This window comes from Cupressus sempervirens, chromosome 10 (genome assembly GCF_028749045.1).
Source record: "Cupressus sempervirens isolate cs-2001-9-10 chromosome 10, ASM2874904v1, whole genome shotgun sequence".
NCBI classification, from domain to species: Eukaryota; Viridiplantae; Streptophyta; class Pinopsida; order Cupressales; family Cupressaceae; genus Cupressus; species Cupressus sempervirens.
This window is the reverse complement of record NC_143127.1, coordinates 440990265-441010903: the sequence shown is the minus strand read 5'-3', so window position 1 is coordinate 441010903 and position 20639 is coordinate 440990265. Positions and strand designations below refer to the sequence as shown.

The 20639-nt window shown below is 37.9% G+C and overlaps 1 pseudogene across 1 annotated transcript; it reads left to right on the top strand.

The window, feature by feature from the left end:
• The first annotated feature begins 685 nt into the window (after positions 1–685).
• On the top strand, positions 686–1980 carry LOC149534605 (enoyl-CoA delta isomerase 2, peroxisomal pseudogene; annotated as a pseudogene). The gene has a single exon (XR_016357178.1). The product of XR_016357178.1 is annotated as an enoyl-CoA delta isomerase 2, peroxisomal pseudogene (transcript).
• The last annotated feature ends 18659 nt before the right edge of the window (positions 1981–20639 follow it).

The following is a 20639-nucleotide window of genomic DNA, read 5'->3' as shown; positions in this document are numbered from 1 at the left end:
TGTCCATGCTTCTTTGCTTTTATAATTATTTGTATGTTTTTTTTGTCATTGTTTCTACCACTTGATTCTTTAGCACTCCATTTTCTTTCACAAAAAAATGGTTTGCCATTGTGTTTCCATAAAACTCATAGTTACTTTTTAACTTTGTCACTTCCATACTTTCCACTCTAATTTTAATGTTTTGTAACTCTTGTACTTATATATGTCCTAACACAAAAGAGATGTTGAAATAGGATTGTAGAGATCAACTTCTTTCCCAAGATCCTTAACCTTTTGCTATTCAAATTTTTTACACCATATTCTTAATTGATTGAATTTTTATCTTTAATAATATACCATAGATTTTCCATTCATACTTTTTAAAAAAATTATTCCAACTTCACTTCAATTTTCTATGTTTTAAAATATCTCAATATTGTTTTACATTTACCCACATCTACTTTTCACCTTTGTCTCATAATAGATTTTTGCCCACATCCATTTTTCACTTTTGCCTCGTAATAGCTTTTCGCTTGCCCTAGATGATTTGACTCTTGATATCACTGCTTCAGTTTCACTTAAATGATTATAGGCTCCTTCCTATTGAAGATGTGCCTATAGAAAAAGAATCTACCGGTCGATCATCACCATTAAAACCCTCTGCTTGGACCGACTAACTTTCTTCCAGGTAAACTCTTCTCAGCTATGGGAGATCCGAGCTTCCAGCTCTGGGAACAGCGACACAATTTACCCGCGCTTTCAATCCGCTTTGCTCGTTAAGCAAATAACTCATCCAGAATCTCGCCCCACGTAAACGCATATTTTGACCATTAATTTCTTTAAATTCGTACTTCAATGCTGTGCAGCAGCCATCTCTCACGGAACGGAATTGTGTTCTCGCGGGTACCTTTTCAGTCTAACAAGAATTCCCATCGTTGCAGGACTTACCATCAAAGGCAGGGCGTGTCGTGGGAGAAGACCTGCACGACGAAAATGTGTAGCCTTGAGCGCCATGGAAAGATCTTCCTCCTGAAATTCGTGGGGGAAAATGAACACAGGTTCACTCCTGACCGCTGCAACGACATTCTTTCAGCCCTGAGAACAGTCGAACAGTCGGACGCCAGAGCTCTCGTCACTACCAACGATGGCAAGTTTTACTCAAACGGATTAGACTTGGATTGGATGAAAGAAGACGCCGCCACAAGATTCCCCTTTCTTCTCAGGGAATTTGAGAGAGTCATATATCATATGATGAAATTGAATGTGCCCACCATTGCGGCCGTTTGTGGACATGCGGCGGGCGGAGGGTTTCTGTTTGCCATGGCGCACGACTACAGATACATGAGGTCTGATCGCGGCTTTCTGTACAACAGCGCCGTCGATATAAATGTCGTGCTTCCGTCAGGGTCTCTCGCTTTGCAGCGGGTCAAGCTCTCTCCTCAGGTTTACAGGGACGTCGTTCTGAAGGGAATTAAGTACACGGGAGTTGAAGGGTTTGGCGCTGGCTTAGTTGATGCCCTCTTTGAAGGTCCCACTCAAACCCTAGAGCAGGCGGTGAGGGAAGCCATTGCCTTGGCGGACAAACCCTGGGAAAAGCCCGCTTATCAGGGCCTCAGGATGGCCATGTATTCAGATGCAATTAACCAGCTGGAGGTCGATGTGGATCAGGGTTTGCTTCCTGGAGATATGCTCAAAGAAATCTAGGTCTGGACTCTCTTTTGTGCATTCTCTCTAATTTTACCTTTGCTTGTAATTCTATTGATCCAAAAACATCATTTATTTAAATGATCAAGCATCGAATTTTACTTGGCTTAAAGTTCCTCGCGGAGGAGTGAATCCTTGTATTCGACGGTTGCCTAAATGATACAAGTCGTCAGCTACAGGATTTTCTGTGCAGATTGTTGCTTTTAACCCGTACCTTCTCACAAAACTGTTGCTTACTTTTTCTGTCCACTAAAGGTTTTGTATTAGACATGAGAATAACCACTACAAGTTGTGAAAGATTACGGCTTTGTGGGAGCTGAGTGTGCCTCAAACTAATTTTATAAGGCGCTTTGATGAAAATTAGTTTAGAAATCACAACTGTCGGATTTTTGTCCAGAGAGTACTGGAAGGAGGTCTGGCAGATTTTGCTGCATCTTCAAAGAAATGTTTTGCTATATGTTTGTTTGGTAATTTTTTTTCACCTAGTCTTGAAGGATTTTTTTGAAAATTTGTAACTGACATGAGATTCTCAGAGCAAACGACTCCTCAATTTGCGTACCAGTAGTTCCTAATATGCTCTGGGAGGGTTCTCTTAATGCCACCACTATGTTAGAGCTCTCTTCTAGTTTTGAAAAAATGTCATTCACCCCTTCAATAAAGTCTACTGCTGAGGGAAATCTTCCCGCAGATTATACAAGGGAGGTCACATAAGTCTATTTGGCATCTGTTTGGGCTGATGCTTAAACATTAACTATACCTTCATATTTTGATACTTATGCTGGAAAAAGTGGAGAATTTTTTTTTCCTTGTCTACTAATAATAGGCCGACGGGTTATTCTATGATGCCCTTAAAAGGAAATTATGAAATTATGAGTAATGTAATATACTCTTAGATTTTATAGAATTGAAAACAGATGATGCAGTTTTTGGTTTCGATTGTGTGAGAGTTTTTTTCATCAATATTTTAAATCACTTTCTGTGATCTAGCATCAAGAGTATGCCTCTCAGCTCTCTTCTCATTCTAATGATGGATCATGGAATGTGATTTGAGATGTCAATAAAATAACTCACACAATCAAATCCAAAAACTGCATTACCTATATTACATAGATTATGGAAACCTCTTCACTTTGTACATTACATATTTGAAACTTCGAAAAACAAGAGTACGTGGACTACTTTCTTCATATTTATATGTGTTGCATCAATGGAAGAGGCCATCAATCTCAGTGGAGTGTTTCAGAAGGGCATTATGGCAAAAAAATCTTTCAAAAGCCTCCATTGTCTATCTTGGAGGATGACTTGTAGCTTCAATGTAGGAAAAAATATCTTTATTTTAAAGAACAAGAGAGATAGGATTATTTATGTTGTGCAGAAGAGTAGACTTGGTGCATAGGGAGTGAAATGAAATATACCCTCGGCACTTTAGTTTCTAGGACACTGTAATATAACTCTGTTTGAATCTCCTGGCGTACAGGCAGAATCATACACAATCTGAGCCACGATACGTGAGATCTATATGGGGGGCCATTGGCAGAAGGTAGGTAAAAGATTAAATGCGAATTGCAGAAACAAATTATTGTATAAAGGTCCATCAAACATTTTTTTGATTCATGGCTTCATAAAAAGCATAAATGTAGCCCGTTTTCCTTTAAAATGACAAGAGAAAACCGATCACTTATGGTATATAAAAGACACTTATTACTGAAAGGACTAGCTATTGTAAAGAATAGCGTAATTGGTTTTATGGATTTTTAGAACTGCAACTCAACTATATCGAATTTTCTAGAGAAAATAGGAGCAACTCAACTGTATCTTATCTCTGTGACAGCCACTTTTAGAAGAGGCAAGAAAGCTCAGACGAGTATTAAAAAAGGAGATTATAGGAGAATAGTATATCAAGAGGCAGAAGTGAAGATGCCATAAAGATGGTCATGAATTCCATTGGTGCTGGGTGTGCCTTAAGGACGTACAAGTTTTCATTTATATTCTTCTTTGTAGAGGCTGCAAAGTTTGATGCAGTCGTGGATTGATTACCTAATGAAGGGCAAGTTATCCCAGCAGCTCACATGAACATAAAAGGAAAATTCTGAAAAGAAGCACTATTGAATAGAACAAACTGTAACTTATTTAAAATTGTATCCACTGCTAGGCTTGATTTACAATCAGGTGCCTGACGGGTTACAACATCTCGTGATAACATGAATTATAAGTGACCAAAACAAACAGAGATGACTGAAAAAAACTCACTTGCAGGCAAACACCATCGCAAAATGAGCCATGACAGCATTCAATTCTTCATAGTGTGTGGTAAAGTATTTCACAACTAAGCTAAAACCATGTTAGACACGACTTGCCACAGAACTTAAATATGAGAATTTGAACTTTCATGACCGCCCTTTCAATCTAAACTCCTTACAGAAACTCAAATTACCACAGAGTTGTTTGAAAGCCAAGGACTCTACCATCAACTCAGTACCATCAATTTCTTCCGAAGGTTTGGATCTCAAAAGACTTATACTCTCTGTAGCCTTAGTTTTGATACAAGTAAGTGGAAATGGCCAAGTATAGGCGAGTAGACAAACTGCCAATATACAGGAAAATAATACTACCAAACCAAATTTGAGGAGCCGTCAGCAGAAGAAACCGCTAGCAGTAACTTCTTTTCTTGCTGATGCTAAAATAAGGAAGGTTGCCAGCTGCTTTTGCTCCCCATTAACGGCCTATTAATAGCATGTCAGGACTTATAAATTTCAGCTAACCGTCAAAATAAATTATCACCATTCTCCAGTTGCAACCAATTAAAGGAATGCCTATAATAGATCCAGAATTTGCAGTTTTTGTTCCAGAAATGAAAAGATGCGAGCAAGAAGAAGAGAACACCAAAACGGAGAAAAAATAAAAACCTGTGAAACAAAAATTGTGAGAAATTAAATTCAGGAGTGAGACTGCCCAGGTACACTTCTGCATCAAAGGCAATGAATGGAGAAATGTCAAAGGTTGAACAAACACTGAAACTCTTCAAATTGAGATGAAAAGAAATCAAAGTCCGAATGTTTAAAATAGTTATTAGTCTGAAGTCCTTATAATATATGTTTTTTGCGTATCAACTTTGAACATTTAATCCTCAACGATGGGAGTTGTGATATGCATTTCTGGAGCAACCCCTATCTATCCATCTATCTATATGTCTCTCTATATATATCAAAGATGCCCTAGGAGATTATATCCATCCTTTATAGAAGTGTGCCACCAAAGATCTCTAAGAGTGTTTAATTTGTTGATTCTTCTGAAATTGAAATAGATAACTTTTTTGATATATGTCTTAAGACCAATGCTGAAGCTCAAAGAGGGCATTTACGAATGGTAGAGGAATCATGTGAAAGGATTGCTCGCTTAAATCTACAATTTGATCGTTAACAAGCTCTGAATTAAGGTTTATCCTATGTATTTTTTCTACAGTGAGGACTATTTTTAAATTTTTGGTGCTAATGAGAAAAATCACAAACCACAAAGCACAATTTTCTTCTTATTACTTGTGCCATGTTTGGACTTTTCTAGAGAAGATTTTGGGTGTTTACGAAGCAAGATTTTGGGCCTTCATGGGATTCCATTCTAATACGGTTGCTGAAGGCCCAAATCATGCATTAATTGCATTGCTTAATCAAAGGTTTATCGAGACAGTAATTCTATGGTAGTTCAAAAGTAAATTTAGTGGTAGTGCCACCAACTAAATAACACACTACCCATCTTGAATAGGATAGTAAATCTACTGTTTATAACATATTGCAGTAATTGTACCATATCCGCCCTTATTACATTATATTTCTTGGTAGTGCAGGGGCACCAAAACCAGTGTAAGACTAACCCAACAATCCAAAACAATCACCTTATAGTTCACCACATACATAGAGTACATGGATTGGGACACATGCTATACTTCGTGATATAGTAGCTGGTATGCATCCTTAAATCAGAAACGACAATTCTCTTGTGAATGGAGAGTCCACAAATACAACGCTTCTCTTGTAAATTGAGGTTCTTTGATTAGAAGTAAAAATGCAAGTAGGGACACAACTCTCTGCAAAAGTAAACTGTTAGACGATAGCATACTACTGCAGTTGGCAACAATATCAGAATTTGTCTTCCAGCCTTTTATGGTCCTCTTGTCTCTTGGAAATTTTGTCTTTCTTAAATTGGTTGATGCATGTTATCTATGGAGAACAAAATGCAACATGAAGCCCCCCAACAATCTTAGCATGTTCTCAACATTAGCAAGATAATTTTTGGACTTTGTTTCCTGCATGAAAATGTATTTTACCCCATTCAAAAACAATTTACCTATTCCAACGATATTCTTATATCTCCAACCAGCATTGCACATGTAAAATCATATGCCATTATTTTTCCAAAAGGAGTTTACAATTTTTTTAGTATTTACGAGGTTTGAGTTTCTAACCTCGTTAACCACTACATTTCGAATTAGTCTAATATTTTCAACCTCACCTCACTAATATACCTACCAGTGTTTTTGGGATACAAACAAGAGAAAAACAGTAAATTTTTACACGATCATTTGAATTGTTTTTTTTAATAATCGAACTATGTATGTTGAATTTGATTGACATTTTAAGTCGTAGTCACCAATTCATCATTAAGAGAAAATGAGAAAGTCAATCAGTCACTTTCTCATTCACAACAAAAGTTATTGTGTGATTTTTGTTGTGAATTTCTCATTTTCTTTCAATAGTGAATCACTAGGCATGATTTGAAACGTTGAACAAATTAAACATACTCAGTTCAATCCAAAAAAAATGGCATATGAATGAATTGGTGGGATGATACAAAATTAAAAAAAGATTAATTAAGACAAACAATAGTGCTCACATCTCACTTTGTAAACACAAAGTGCTTCAATTTCACACTTTAAATTGTTTACATGAATCTGAATAAGAAGATTTATGAGCTATCCATTTGTGAATACCCTTTCAAATTGTTTTAGCCAAATTTGTAAGTTTCTCTTAGGTAAGGTTTGTTTTTCCATGGGACAACCATACAATCAAATTGTCGTATACAAAAAATGTATTGAATATTTTTTATTTTTATATATTTACATTGTTGCTCCAAAAGCCCTATGATGATCTCTTTTTCTCTTTTTAAAGTTATTTCCTTCTTAGTGTTTCTTATGTTCATACATTTTGAAAATAAAAACTACACAGAGTATTTACTTCATAACAACTCTTTTGTCTTTTAATCAACTACCCACCTTAGAAACCTTTTGTCTTTTACTTCAAGCCTCTTGCAAAACCTTTCAATATTGAACTTGTCTTGTTTAGGCTATTGACTCTCCTAGTTTTGATAAGACTTCTGTTATGAGGCCATCGGAAATGCAATTGGTTATTGTGCAAGTTTTTCTTTTTGTTGTTGATATGTTTATGGGTGAGCCCTTAGAGAGGGCAATCCCACACATCTATTAGATGGAGAACTTAGAAAGTAAGATTTCTAGGACTATTCTTCAAAGGTAGAAAAAAGGTCATTTTAATTTCATCTCCCAATCACAAATTAAAGGGTGTATGATTGGATAGGGAAGGACCAGACATTGTTTAGGCTAGATCCTTGAGTATTTTTCCGTGCTTGGTAACTTGGTTGCACAAGTGTTTGTTTTAGCTTTGTAGCTTAGTTGTTGATTTCTTTTTTTGCCCCATTTGGAATGTGTGTTGGATTTATGTTGTTCTATCTTATATAATTGGGTTTAGGGTCCCATAGCCAACTTACCTAAATTCAAACTATCCACATTAAGAAAATATTTGATTATGTGCTTTCTGAATAAGTGCTGGTATAAGGCCATAGGCAAGTATGGTTGCTTTTTAAAAGTTGAATTTGACTTCCCGCATGAGGCATTATACTTTTGCACCCATTTTGGCAGATATTGGCATCTCCAAGCCTCTTCGCAAGAATGCAATTTTGATGGTTGGGGATAGGCCTTGGACCTAACCTTATAATTATGGGGGCCTCTTCTTTAAATTTTGTTGACAATTCTCCATTGCTCGCCTAGTTGTGGATTGTCCTCTCTCATGTTGTGAAGGCTTTGTCATGTGGTGGAAGGATGCTAACAAAGTTCATTCAACTATTCATTTCACTCCCTTTAAGACGATATTTTGTTTTCTTATAGCATACCTTTGATGTGTCCTGTAGACCATTCAAAGGAATTAATTTCCCTAATATCACAACTTGATTTGCCCTTGGCTTTGGGCCATGTTCTGACTACTCATATGGTGCATGACAATCATTCTTCTCAATGTTCTATGGTTCTCTCCTCATGCATTGATGGGTGCTTTGTAGGGAGATCCCTCTTGCTTACCTTAATTTGATTATTTAGTTGCTAATTGCTTTGATTGTTTTAAGGAAAAGGTCTTCCTATATTCTTTTCTAAACTCATATTTGAGTTTTTTGCAAGAAGCTAAGCCATTCTAGGCATTGGATTCTCTAAGTGGGACCTTGAGGGTCCTAATTTATTTTGCTATTTTATGAGCTTGAATATTGTTGTTCCCCTCTTTTGGTTGTGTTGTTTCTTCGATATATTTGGCCATCTTGGGCTTGTATGGGAGCTTAGACCTTATATAAAACAAAGGATGGTAGTGTTTTATTACTAAGGTTTGAGAGTTGTGATAGTTGTATTACTTTGTCTGAATGTTTATTTATTCAAAATAATTTCAATGGAAGTTCATCATCTACTCCAAATATTTAACTCCCCATCTTGTGCTTTTTATATTAAAAGCATCAAAACAAGGGTGTTGTCGCTTGCAAAACCATGTCTGAGAGGCGTTAATCCTATCAACCAAAGCAACAATTTACAATAAGGTTAACATGGACTAACGACAATAGACTAGCAACACAATTAACAACCAACGTCAGGAGTGGGTAGTCAACTATTCGGAGGACGAGTGACAATAGAGCGATTTTTTCTTTGTTGATAAACAACTTTCCAAGCAATACTTTCAAGAGGATCCCATCCCATGTTGGACTACATATTATGCAATATTAGGCACAAGACACTATACAAACTTATTTTCCAAATATATTTGGGGTTTTGGAGGCTTCATTTTGGTTTACCACTATTTTTTTGCATATTTGAGTGAGAGAATTGATCTCGCAAGAGCAATTATTTATCACTCTTAAATGATTGTTTTATATATAACTATCTTTGGATCTTATTTGCCATGGGTATTAGGATTGTCTAAAGATTGGTGGAAATGAAGCAAACTTAAGCTTAAATGGTTCTCAAAAACAATTCTATGTGCATAATTATTCTTACATAGAGCGGGTTTTTTTTTCTTTGTATTTAATAATATTCCTTTAATGATCTCATACATTTCTCCAATTTGTAACGAGTCTTCAGATTCTGATCCTTAGGGTATACTTGTATCAAAGATTGTCTTTCAAAGTTGTAATGCTTCATCATTCACTTTTTGAGTTAATACTACCAATATTTTTGCAGTTCTTCTCCTTGTAATACATTTGTTCTTATACTTTTCTATTGTGGCGTCAATTTCTTCAACACTCATTTCTGGTTTGTAATGATTAACATTTTTTCTTTGCTCTCCTTTTCTTGTATGACAACTTCTTCCCATCTTATCATGATTTTGTCAAGTAATTCATTGAGAATAATGAGCCCAAGTTCATTTGGAAATCTTCTAAATTTGCGAAAATGAAATATAATTGCATCTTCTATCATCTTTCGGTCTTCATCAAACCATAATCTATACATTAATTCACTTATTAGTCTTCGAGTTCCCTATTCCTTGATGGATTCAACCCTATGTGCAGTTGTTCTCGGTGTTCTTACAATATCTTTACCTTCTTCTATTTTATCTTTCTTATCATCAATTACAATTTTCTTTCTCCTATTTCTTGTCCTTGTTAATGCTTAAGTTTGACTTCTCATTATTCTTTTAAGTTTGACTTTTTAGTGTGATCTTGTTCTTTTTGCAGGTGCATCCTCTTCATCTCCCTTATGATTTGAAGCGTAATATTGATGGTTTGTGTCCTCTACTAATGGAAGCGTAATAGAGGAGAGATGAGGCCTCAACTGTATCACGACATCATAGTTTTGTTTTCTCTGCCCTAGCTACATTCTTCAATGGTTTTGCATGTGATTTATGACCAGGTAGAGTGACCATTTCGAACAGGCTTTCCATCGATTCAACTCTTAGATATGCACTTTAAACAACTTGCTATTGGGATATCTTCTTAGAGTTTATGCAAACTTAGAGATCAGTTGCAGGTGCTGTGAGATGATGCCGGTGCTAAAATATTATGTAAGAAAAAAGGAGCCGTGGTTTTGTAGTTGCAAGATAAATTTGTTATAGAGGAGCTGTGGTTTTGCAGTTGCAGGTGCTGTGAGAGGAGCCGTTGCTGCGGAGGTGTTACTCTGATGACCCTTGGTCCCTTGCTTCCGTGCTTCCAGTCAACGACTCTTGGTCTGCCACATCTGTCGGTGCTAGGGGCTATCTTGGTGCAAATACCTACTGGATATTTGCTGTGAGATGATGTCGTGAGATGCCTTGAGATGCCACGCTGTGAGATGATGTCGTGCTGTGTAGAGCCGTGACTTCAATATCAATCCGTGAGACCATGCTACGAGATGGTTGGAGTTGCCGCGGTTTGTAGGAAGTGAGTCGTGCAAAGCCGTGATGTTGTCCTACCGTTGTTTGCTCGACTGGCCGTGATGCCCTAGCAGCTGTTCGACCCTTGTTGCTACTCATTTTTCCTATGCCGTACCTCTCTTCTCTTGTGTCGTGCCTCTACTATGTTGTGAATACCGTGGGCACTGTGGTGTGTCGTCGGATTATCAGATGTCATGGTTCTACCCCCCATAGTATTATTTTGGTCGAGTTCGGTGCTCACCCATTCAGACTTGCATCCATTTTTGACTTGATCTAGTTTCTCCACCGTCTTTGTGGCTTTGCTGACTTGGAGGAAGGCCAACATAAATACCCTTATTTAGCCTACTGCTCCTCAGTTGCTATTGCTGACGTCGATCCTGCCACTAGAGCTCGTGGTTGGTATGCTCAAGCTACTATCCTACTGTGTTTAGTGGGGATTGACATTGATCATCTTCCTCCCTACCAGTTCTCATTGGATGCCCTTGCTCATCTACTCCCTTCTCGACAGGAGTTGAACGGGCATGTCAGACTTGACATTTACAGGAAGTATATCACACAGATTTGGGTGGATCCTCCAGGGGGACTACATCCAAGGATGGCTTTCTATGCTGAGCACTTCTTAGTTATCCGAGATGGGATTATTGTACACCTTGAGTACTTACATAGATACTGGACTCACGCCCTACGTATCTCCCTTGGCTCCTTTAGGGTGGGCTCACACAAACTTCGGATTCAGGTTGATCACCATATTGCTAGAGAGGATCGGGTGTGTACACTTTGTACCTTAGCAGAGGCAGAATTTGAGATTCATTTTCTTTTCAGATGCCCCATATACTACAAGATTAGAGGGAGATTTTACTGTCTGTTTAGAGATTGCAAATCCCTCTCGAATTTTTTCAGGTACACCGATTAGCGTTGCATTGCACTCTATCTTCGCGAGTCCTTACAGCTTGGTGACCATACTTTACAGCTTTCATTTCCCAGGAGTCAGACCTAGGCACAGCTTATTACGACCTTCTTCTCGCCCTTAACTCCAACTTGGGGTGTGAAGCGACCGTACAGTTTCTCTAACACAGGTTGTTCCAGATCGATGAGACCCCGCAAGGGACCTTTTTGCCAGCGACACTCCTCTTGTGGCACTCAACTTCATCACAGGGCTTTTGGTAGCCGCACAAATCAGTCATTGTTGGACTTTTCCCCTGTGAAGACGGATACCTAATCTTTTTCGTGATGTTTCCTGCTTTCTTCTTCTTTTGTTGTGCTTGCTCTTTTTTGGACACTGTTTGGTGCTCCGTTTGTCTGCTTTTTCCTTGTTGTAAGCTTCCAATCCCATAGACCCACGTTGTGGTCTTTTGTTGGACATTAATATATTTATCTTATCTTATCTTATCTTATCTACTGTGCTATGTATTTCTCAGATCGGGATCTTCCTTCTTAGTTTTTGTGGTGATTGGTGCTTGGCATTTTGGCAATGGCTTGTATCTAGAGGGGGGTTACCTCGCATTTGAAAGCCATTCTGAACATCATCCAACCAAGGTTTTCTTTTGTGTCTACGGGTTGCCTACCAAACCATTTGACAAAATGTCACACCATTGTTCGTCCATTATGAACCCCCAACCTGACCCAATCACATTCCAGCAGCTACTTGATTGCATGACAAAAATTGAGATTGACGATGCAACCTTGAAAGACATTGCTGTTGTCGCATCCTCGCTCTCCCTTAAGCTCTGTAATAAGTTGAAAGAGGCTGAATCTGAGAATCAAACTCTTTGTGATACTATGGAGTCCCTATGCGAGATAATTAACGATTTGAAACTACACGTTGACAACTCTCATAGGTATACAAATGGATTTGAAGGAGCAACTTGACTGTTGCCTACAATAGAACCATCTCACCAACCTAGATAAAATTCAAGATAACATCTGGTGCACAACGCAAATGATGGATATCCATGATTTGAAGATGAAGCAAGAGGAACTCGATAAAAAACAATGCTCCCTATAGACCGAAACAGAACAACGATTGAAATCATGGGCATCTATTTGCAGCAACCCCATTTCTTCCTCCCCTCCTCTTTCCGCTACTCTCTTCTACGTAGAGAAGCTAGTCCAAACTAAGATAGCAGATGAAAGGGTTAGGCGTGCCCCTGAGCTAAACTTGAGAGTCCGCGGTCTCCCTCTTCCTTGCCTTGAACCTCTTGCTGCAGGCTACTCCTTCCTTAAAGACCAATTGGATATCATTGACATCTCACTTGATTGTGCTTGGGTTGGGCATGACAATACCCTCTTTATCCGGTTCCTTTCACTTGCTGATTGCCTTCAGACTCTTAGGGCAAAGAAGGAACTCCTCTCTCTCCATCAAGATTTATCTTGATGAGGATCTCACTAGATCGTAGGTGGTTGAACTTAAGGAGGCTTAGGCTCTTGTTGTGGCTACTAGATAGGAGGGTAAATGGGCAGTGATCAAAAACCTCAAGGCTGTGATTTGAGACACTTTCCCTATTGGCTGGGAGTTGAGGTCGAAGTAGGTCCTAAAGGCTATAGACATTTCCTAGGTGGTAGCACTTTTGCCGTTCTTCTCTCTCTCTCTCTCTCTCTCTCTCTCTCTCTCTCTCTCTCTCTCTCTCTCTCAGCTTGGATCCCTACTCCTTGTCGGGGTGGTTCTTGCTCGCTTCTTTTGGTTTTTGCTCTTTTGCGAGCACCGTTTGGTGTTTTCTTGTTTGTTGCTTTCATGGTTGTATGTTCTCAGTCCCATAGACCTCCGTTGGTCTTTCGTTGGACATTAGTAGAATTATCTTATCTTATCTTTATCTTAGCATATGTCTCAGGTACTACAGTGGATTTTTATCTTCTTGTTTTGCTACGTCCTTCACCTATAGTCAAAATTTCACTTATCTATACCCTTTTAATCCATTGATTTCTTTTGTTCTAATGTTACCTTTTTGTACACTTTTTCATATGTTCCAAACCTATCTGCTTCCATCTCCTTATGTAGACTTAATCAATGCTTAAGATCAATTCGTTTTCATTTGCTTCATATCCTAGGGGTGGTATCCATGATGTCCTTGACTCGACAACTTTGACTATGCATGAATGTGTATTCACTAGAAAGCATATATCATCTCTATATCTATCCACAATATGAGGTGGTATCATATATATCCCTTATGCATTTTCTCCTGAAATTCTTTGAAGTATGTCCACATAACAAAATTGAAGTTTTCTCCCATTTGACTTATGTATTCCTTAATTTGATAAATGTTTGGTCTATCTAATTTTCAGTTTACTTTACCGACACTGGAAAAATAGTTCTACACATAAAAAGATACATACCAACAATGTCCCAAATTTTATCTCTTTCTTCTTGTTTGGTTTGATTCTTCTCAAACCAATATCAGTTGATTCCTTGCCATATTTGTGAGATAATATATTTTTCCTAGAGTATCAATCTCATACGCAACTTGTACTGCTCCTCTTGTTATGTTGTCCAACCAACTTGATTGATAGATTTTGCAACCAATAACCATTGAGGCAAATCTTACCACTTGATCCAAAATATTGCATACAATAATTGCTCTGAACTTGTTTCTATTTTATCATTTCCTCAATTTTTACTTTGGGATCCAATTGTACAACACATTCCCTTCCGATAGTTGATACACCAATTATTGTGTGAATGATCTCTTTTCGTTGCTTCTTGTTCTTTAGTTGTTCATTCTATTGGTTCAATTTTTCATTTTTTGCTTATAACTACAAGTTCTTGTCATCTATCCCTACTAATTTGTTTGTCTCCTTCCAACCAAATGTATTCTCTATGAAATCTACTTAGCATGTATCTTATCCATTCTTCATCAAATGTCTTTTGCATATGTACCATATGCATTAGTCATTTTGTTTTCGAGTGTTGAAACTCTTACTTCAATTTTCTGTTCTCATCACACATCTCTTGGTAAGCTTTATTAATGTTTGCATCTCCAAGCTCAATAATTTTGCACTGAATAAAAGTTCTAACGTCTTTGGTTAACATGATCCTCGGTGAGATCAAAGATAAAGCTCCAACTTTGCTTTTTTATGTAGCTTTTAATGAATGTAGCTAGTAGTCTAGTTTGGATTCTCGTGACTACTCAATTAACAACTTTCCACACTTCCCCAATTTCCTGAAAAGTTATTTCTTTTGTATGACTAGGGTTTGCAACCATATCAATATTATATTTTTTAATCATTTATGTATAATGAATAGTTTTAGATTAAGGTAAAAGCAGGTTTTGAAGGGGTCTTGAAACCCTTTACAACAAATAGAAAGATAAACCATTAAGCACACCCAGGTTTAAAGAGGACTTGAAACCAGCAAAACAACTAAACCAAGTTTTACAGGGACCTAAGACCAACAAATGTGACCAGAAAAATCAAGCATAAGAACACTGGAACTTGGAAAGTCAACAGACTGGAACACAACAACCTGACAAACCCCCCAAACCAGTTTCCAGCAAACCAGAAACTCGGCCAGTTCACCATTACTAAAAAATCAGTCAGCATAAGGGAACATAAGAATTTCCTTTTGATTTGAAGTTGTCCTTATGCGACCGAAAGATCATATCTAAAGGGGGAGCATAAGACTTAGTCTTCTTCCTTTTAATCGCAATCCAACCATCCTCAAACTTCGTTGCCTCAGCAACCCAATCCTGAGAAGATAAAGACCCGAGGAAATTAGGGGACACAAAAGCCGCATCAAACTCTTGTGAGAATTAGACTCCCTAGGAGGATCAACCGAAGCAGGGGAAGAGACTAAAGCATCCTCCTCAACCACCGACGTGGAAAGAATGCAATCCACAGCCACAACATCCACAGGAGCATCCAGGGAATTCACCAAAGCATCCACCTCAACCACCGGCTTAGAATGGACGCTAGCCTCAGCCTCAGAATCCACAGGAGCAACCCGGGATTGTTTCACCGTGTAGTGCTCAGAGGAGGCCCCAGACCACCAAGAAGGTGGTCGTCTAGACTTGGATTTCCCAGTAGCACAACGGGTAGCAATGTGCTCCGTCAAGTGGCAGATCTTGCAACGAAAAGGGATACTCTCGAAATCCAACATTTGTGTCCAAGAGCCCCTCGGGGAATCCAAGCAAATCGCCTCAGGAAGGCCCTTAGAAACATCCAAGTCTACAAGAAAGCGCGCACAGGTCGAATGGAGAATATCTAAAGTGTCAGCATCCACATATAAGAAATCACCAATAGCATTACCAATAGTTTCAAAAATTGAATCCTGCCAAAGATGAATCAGAAGATTAGGAAGTCGGACCCAGATAGGGAACTTATTAAAGGATTTCGAGAGTGGATCAAAATCCATGTGCCATGGTTTGGCCATAAGTGGAAATCTGCCCTGCCAATAAAAATTATTGTGACACAAAATAATCTTCCTGTCATAAGAACTTTGAAACTTAGCTATAAAAAAACCTTTTGCACACAGGAAGATGTGGACATTATTTTTTATAAGTGGCATCTAGTTCTTGGAGATCCAGACATGTAGATCAGCAAGAGAGGGCTAGTAACCTTGGAATCAAAAAATGGCAGCAAGAGAGGAAAGCTCTTCTGTCGTATGAAAAATATCTTTAACAAATTTTGGATCAAGAGATACCTTAATGGGATTTAAAGCTCTTATAGGCGACACAAGAGGGGGCCCAGATAAAGTTGCATGAGGGAGAGCGCCATGTAAGCCAGCATGAGGGAGATGTAAGCCGACTTCAAAGGCAACCACGTCTGCAAAAGTCCTACCTCCCAAACGAGGAGGAGACCCAGGCGACGAGCGAGGGGTAGCCCTAACCCCACCCGCAGAAGAGGCCGAACGAAGCCCATCATCATTGGTAATAACAACACCTCCATCCGTGCGACCAGCAAGAGGGCCAAACGTAGGAGGGATGCCATGAGCAGAAGGTCCAATTTTTTGAACGGGAGCAGGAACAAAAGAACTGGGTTTACAAACGGGAACAAAAGCTGTTTCAAACCCTGAAAGAGCCCCATCCCCAACCGCAGACTGTCCTCCAAAAACAACTCCACTACCCAAACGACTGGCAGGAGCAGAGACCTCAGTATAACCAAATGCTGAAGAAGCAGAAGTGCCAAGAGCGAGGGAACTAGATTTCGAGTAGGATATCTAGGTTTTTGAGCGGGAACATGAGCGAGAGCCATGAACTTTTTTTGGGTATGTATAATGAATAGTTAACTAGACAATAATTCACTTTTGGTCAATGTTCACACAATAACTCTTGAAATAATGTGATAATAATATGATGGATATCCTTATATATAGTAACAAAAAAGTGTTCAATGACTATTTTGCATTTAATGCATTTTTATTGATAATCCTTCCTCATTACTGATAGTAATTTAGTTACCAATAATATCCTTCATTCTTACAGTTTACCTCTTTACCCAACAACATAAAAATATACCTTTTCCAATTTATGACTCTATAATATCCAAATTTGTCTTAATTCTTGTGCCATATAATCCTTATCACCAATGTATCTATTTATGCTAATAGGTGTTATGACTCAAATGATCTAATAAGGGATTGATTGATAATTCAATAAAATTCTAAGTTCCTAAGCACTTACTTGCTTAGTAGGTATATGAATCCCTTGTGCCCAATGACAAAGGGTTATTCATTGATGTAGTATCTTGATCCTTCTTTATCCATATTTTCTTCATCCCCTCTCTAACTTGTTTTTGATTCACAATTACTTTTCCTTTGTTGTTCTCGTTGGTAGAGCACCGTCATCTGCAATCCTATGTCGCATAAGAATTTTTTTGACAAATGTAACTTGGCAATCCCATTCCTAGGGTTTGAAATTTCTCCCAATATCTCCAATTTGCATTTTGATGTGAAGTGTTAAGCTTTTCCATATTGGAAACACATGATAGGATTATTGCATCCTTTTCTCATATAGTTTTCTTGTTTGCAAGGCTTCATCATTGGTGGCATTCTAGTTTTGTATTCCTCAACTTTATGTCCACAGCAATTGCACTTATAACATAATCCAACAAAGCTTTTCTTAGATGTCCTACTGATTGTTCTAGATCTACACTCATAGGCATTATGACCATACTTATTGCAGTTATAACAAGACCATTAAAAGATGTACCTCTTGAAGTATTCACTTGTCTGCTTCAACAAATATTTGCAATATGACCAAATTTTCCACCGTTGTAACATATAGACTTATAAGGCTTCTTACCTTGTATGCTGTTGGATTCTTTAGGGATTTGTCCCTGTTGTTCAGTTCCAAATGTTGATGATTCTTTAGCTTCAATTTGTTGTTACTAGTATATCCTATTTCTGTTGTATCACTAGGGTTCCTCTATTCTTTCAGTTGCTCATCAATCTTTTGCATGCTTTGTTCAAATTTTGTGAGTCTCTTATTGATTTCGTTTTTGTTCATAAGTTGTTCATTCTCTTGCTTCAATTTTTGATTTTATGCTTATAACTGCAAGTCCTGTCACCCTAATTGTTCATTTTGTGCTTGGATCTCATATCATTGTCTTTGCAGGAGTGATTTAGCATTTCTCTTTTCTAATTCAAGGATTTCTTTTGCATTCTCAACAGCTCTCATCCTTTCCAATACATTTTTCATCCTTTAGGCTTGTCCTTCTTGTTTCTTCTTCATTTGGCCAATCTCTTCAAGCAATACATTGTTCTTGCCCAATAGGTTTGCAATAGCAAAATCGACTTCCTCATAATTGACACTTCCTTTATATAGCTTTTCAAGGTCATCAAGGCTTATCGATAACCATTTTGACATTTCCTTCCTTTTTACAAATGAGGTCTTTAATTTGTTTTATAGATCTTGTATATTCTCATTAGCATCTTCTAGGGGTTCTTCAAGTTGCTTATGATACCTGTAACTTTCCATTTTCTCAAATCTACTCTCAAACTATTAAACTTTCTCTCTAGAGTAATTAGCTTTGATACTAATTGTTGAAAAGACACAAGTAAGGTAGTGAGAGGGGGGAGTGATTCAATACAACACACTTTTTCACATATTTATCCTTTTAGTCACAAATTGATAAATTGTAATTCACTTCCACCTGTAACTAACTAAAAATGGTCTTCTAGACTATTAGCCCCCTTCTTAGCATTTTGGCTAAATTATTTAATCATTTGCTTAGGCCAAATTGCTAAAAGCCAATTTATTTGATTTAACCTATAGTTTGACTATAATATCCTAAGTCCATATTTAATTGAAAGAACATGTCCCTTTTAATTAAATAAAAGACCCCATTCTTCTAATCCATTCAATGTGCACACGTAAAGTCTTTTTTCCTATTTACAAATTAAAAGAAAAGACTTTTGTCTCACATTAAAAGTCAACTCCTTTTCATTGGTTGATTTGATCTTGCACATGGATCATGCCAAAAGTCAACCCCAACCCTTGATCATCCATTTCTTGATCTTGATCTCAACCGTCTGTCCACCTTTAAAGAGAGAGCTCTCTCCCTCTCTAAGGATCCCAATTTTGAATGGCGACTTAGCACTCCATGGATAGGGAGCTCTATACAGCTCCAGGAGCTCTCTCCCTTTCTACCTTCAGGAGACCATGTAGTGTCGCGAGCACACTATATAGCTCTAGCTTTGCATGACATCGACCCCTACACAACTCATCACCTCTTTCTTTAGTTCTATAGTTCTTGCCTGAGGATCGAAGTAGCCTCTCTGCACTATCTCGGTTCACACCAGATCTGTGAGATCTCGTGGAGATTACACTCGGCAACATCCCTCTAGTAGACCTCATGGGCGATGTTCCAGAGTATTTGATTGCCCTAATGTCCACCTTTCCATTTTGGACCACTTCTCGCCTATGATAAGTTCTTAGCTATTATTTCGTTTTCTTGATTCTTTTGTTGTTTTTCTTTCACGTTCTTTCTACAAACACTGTTTGGTGCTCCCCTTGCTGTTGTTTGCCCTTTGTTCTATTTCCAGTTCCTTGACCCTTGTTGGTCTCTTGTTGGACATTAATAAATTTATCTTATCTTATCTTATCTATCTAAGCTGCCATTCAAGTGTTCCAATCTATGAGATACCTTGGATAGAAGGGTTTAGAGAAGTGCACAAATTGAGCGTACATTTTTGGCGCCCATTGTGGGGTAGAACATTTTGGTTTTGCCTCTCAATTCACACATTTATCTTGCATTTTCCACTTGTTCTATATATATATATATATATATATATATATATATATATATATATATATATCAATTTATTATTATTATTATTATTATTTCTATAGTCGTGATTATCGTGCGATACTTTATCAGTGTCATACGATAGTTCTTAGTATTGTTGTGCGATACTTTTCTAGTAAAAGTATTGTACGCCTATACAAAACTCTATCACACCAGTATACAAAGTTCTATTGCCCAATTATAGTATGTAGTATTGCACAACACATAAGTATCATACCCCTATATTCAAAAGTATCGTATAATATACTAGTCAGCAGAAAACTATTGCCCAGCCTGGAACTTGTTGTTGTTTGGGTTGTCTTGTCCATTTCGGGTCTTTGACATTCTGTTTTCCAGATTTCTCGGGTTTACTGGTGTCTGGCAGAGGTTTTGTTGCAGATTTTGTTGCATTATTTTGGACTAACCTTTTGTTGAACTAATGTTTGTGCTTGTAGGGTTGCTCTAAACACTTGAAAAATTGCCTTAAAAGAACGCATGTCAAAGCTTCGAATGCAAAAAGACTACTAATGGTTGTATGTAGGGCTGCTTAAAAGCATAAAAACAAAACAAACAACTGCTTGTATTTCCCTTATTTTTCATGTGCGACAATATTACTATTTGTTCATCTTTCATAGGCATTTCAAAACTTGCAATTAGAATCTCTCGGTGGTAGGAAAGTATGCTCTTCACCCTTGTGGTGAATCATAAATCTTGACCCACCTTTAGATTTCGAAAGTAAGTGGGATAATTGAGCTGCTTGGCGTGTTTTGGGGAAATGATTGGAATAGGGGAGTATTCTCTTCACCCTTGTGGTGAATCAGAAATTTTGACCTCCAAGAGTGGATCCATTTTGTGTAGTTTAGAATCCTTTAGAGGGCTTGTTCTTGAGCAATCAAGAGGAATGACCCAAGTGGGGACAAACGAACCCAGCTATTCCGACCCACTATAAACTCAAGGCTATCAAGGACACAAAACCTTGGTAGATGTAGTGATTGTCTTCTCTTAGTGTGAGTACTTGTGGAATTGGGACCATGAGATAAATTTTAGGCAATAATGCTTAAGGTACTCTTG